Source organism: Palaemon carinicauda, chromosome 27 (assembly GCF_036898095.1).
Source record: "Palaemon carinicauda isolate YSFRI2023 chromosome 27, ASM3689809v2, whole genome shotgun sequence".
NCBI classification, from domain to species: domain Eukaryota; kingdom Metazoa; phylum Arthropoda; class Malacostraca; order Decapoda; family Palaemonidae; genus Palaemon; species Palaemon carinicauda.
In genome coordinates, this window is record NC_090751.1 from 65422231 (window position 1) to 65424853 (window position 2623).

The 2623-nt window shown below is 32.5% G+C and overlaps 1 protein-coding gene across 1 annotated transcript in view; it reads right to left on the reverse strand.

Annotated features, from left to right (window-relative positions):
* The window catches only part of LOC137620743 (apolipoprotein D-like), a 9782-nt gene extending 9005 nt beyond the window's left edge, over positions 1-777 (reverse strand). The window contains exon 1 of the mRNA XM_068351121.1: positions 682-777. The gene's annotated coding sequence lies outside the window, so the exon portion shown is untranslated. The remainder of the gene's footprint in view (positions 1-681) is intronic.
* Positions 778-2623: the final 1846 nt, after the last annotated feature.

The window sequence follows — 2623 nt, forward strand, 5'->3', positions numbered from 1 at the left end:
TCAGATAGTCCCATCTAATTGTACACAACCTTTGGTAACACCATCAAACTTGTGCAAACCTGAGCTAAATTTTGATATACAGGAGAAAGTAGAGTTTATTTAAATATTTTTTTTTTCTTACTATTTAACAAAATACAGTAGACTAATCTTTACAACCCTATCTTGAAATTATCCCTGAACTCTTTTAGGTTGATAGATCACCGATTAAAGAAAACAGTATGTCACTTTCTTTCTATAGTTCTTAGAACAAATACACTTAAACAACCATCGTTTCTCAAGTTGTAAAAAGGTTGAAATTAATACATTTTAGCTAGAGTTCGTCACCAAAATTTTTCTCAAATTTAAACATTTTCTTAATTCTGAAAAAAACTTTTTTTTTCTTACTTCTGTACATTCTCCATTTTCCTAATTCTATGAAACTTTTCATTTATATCATAAATGTTAAACGCTCTCAGAACATGTTTAACTTGATTGATAATGTTTATAGTTAATAAATACGACTTGTGTAACAGTTAGTAAACTTATTTCGTTTGATATGGCTAAGGCCATATTGAGAAAAGGAAAAGAAATTGTTTGCCCAAGTTCCTATCATCCACATACACCTTTCACTCATATTCTTATTAATTAAGCACTGTTGAAGCAGGCCTTACCTCTAAAGACTATTAAATACTTATGACTTACCCTTTGGGTATTCACCGAAGATATGTGATAACATGCAAGCAGTGACCCGTTATATATAAAGCAAGAGAGAGAGAGAGAGAGAGAGAGAGAGAGAGAGAGAGAGAGAGAGAGAGGAGAGAGAGAGAGAGAGAGAGAGAGAGAGAAATTGTCATATGGTGTCTATAAAACTTATGTAGATTTGTCCCTCCGTGTGACGCATTAACCCCCAATTCTCCCTCCCCAAACCCCCTTCAAGTTGCAACCTTATCGCGTCCCTCGAGACCGAACGAAGCTTATGTAAACTGGATTAGGTAAAGGCAAGGTGGTAAGGAAACGGCTTTTTTGCATTTTTCCAAGGATTTGAAACTCTGTGAGGCCGTCGTTTTACGAGGGAGACATTCGAATTTGGAGGAAGTAATCCTCCAGTGCCGAGAAATGCTCCGGCAGAGGTCTGCTCATTTTGTTTTTGTTTGCTCCTTTTTCCATTTTCAATGCTGTCTGTTGATTTGTGGTTGAACAGTAATTTTGTTCTAATTAAATCGTAATAATCTTTCATTTGATTTTTTTTTATTCCGTAATGGAAAATGTATATACAGTGATCATATATCATTTTATATTTGTTTCTTTCATGTTTAAATAGTCATACAATCCCTTAGCTCTTTTCTCTTATTTTAAAACAACCAATTCTATTTTTTTATACGTGAGGTCTTATCAGCTATGTCTTTATGGCTGAACAGAATAAACCCTAGCCATTATAGAAACATAAGGGGCTCTTCTTATCCTGATTGCAGTCCATCGTAGCCGATAACGACAATTCTATGACCCTCAGTAATTCTCCTGTCCCTCCAAGGAATAAAGAAATCCCCATACCTTACGTAAATTTACAAGTCCTTCAAATAGTTTCTCCCACTGTCCAAGTATGACCAAATTACTTCTGATCGGAAATTTGTTTTCAAGAGTTTCTTGTTGGTTTACTTACAATTTCAGAAAATCACTCAGGATAATCAATTACCTGAAATGCTCTACGAATTCAGTAGTTTTTGGAGAAAATAATGACCATACTTGAGTTATACAAAAAAAGTCGAATGATCAAATAGTACGTATATGTGGCCTAAAAATATAATTTTGATGAAATTTTAAAAGGAATAGACAGATCTTAAAATATTATTTCTTAGTGCACAAAAAGTAGTAACAAGCAGGATTCACTGACCAGATTACATAATCACATAATTTACAGCTTAATCCACACTCGACTGTGATATATCGTGAAAAATCTCAAAAGTATGGTAATCTCTTAGAAAAATACTAAAGACAGTGATATGCAATTATAAATAACAATTATAAAGAGTTTTTAACACTTTGTATCTTTAGAGCAATTCAAACACAAAAGTGAACTAGATTTAGACAGTTATATTAACACAAGTTCCATAAGCAATTCATACACAAAATGGTACTAGGTTTCGACAGTTATTAGCATTTTAACAGTTCCCTAAGAACAGTTCAACAAAATAAAGTTGTTTTTATAAAGATCAGAGATTTCGAAGAAAATAGTGGCATCAGTAGCCGAATGATAAAATTAACTTTTAATCTGCTTTCCGAGAATATTACATGTCTCTATTATAGGTATTTTACGGCTATGTTACATAATACAACAATAACCTCGTCCCCAAAATAATGAACATCTTTTTACTAAAAGAAATTTATGTTTATATTATTCATAGAATATTAAAAACATTATTCGTATTCACTTGATGAAAACAAATTCACAAAGAATCCCCTATTTACTAAGGTATAACATAATTCCTGAATCACATTTTTTAAATGACGTCACTTGCTTTCCAACTGGCACGTATGCAGGATTCTATTAGTTCTATTCTTTTCAGAGCCGTCTAGATTTTCTACATCCTATTATATTTGACCTTCTCCGTAATAAAAGTACACCACATTTCATCTTCAGTATTTT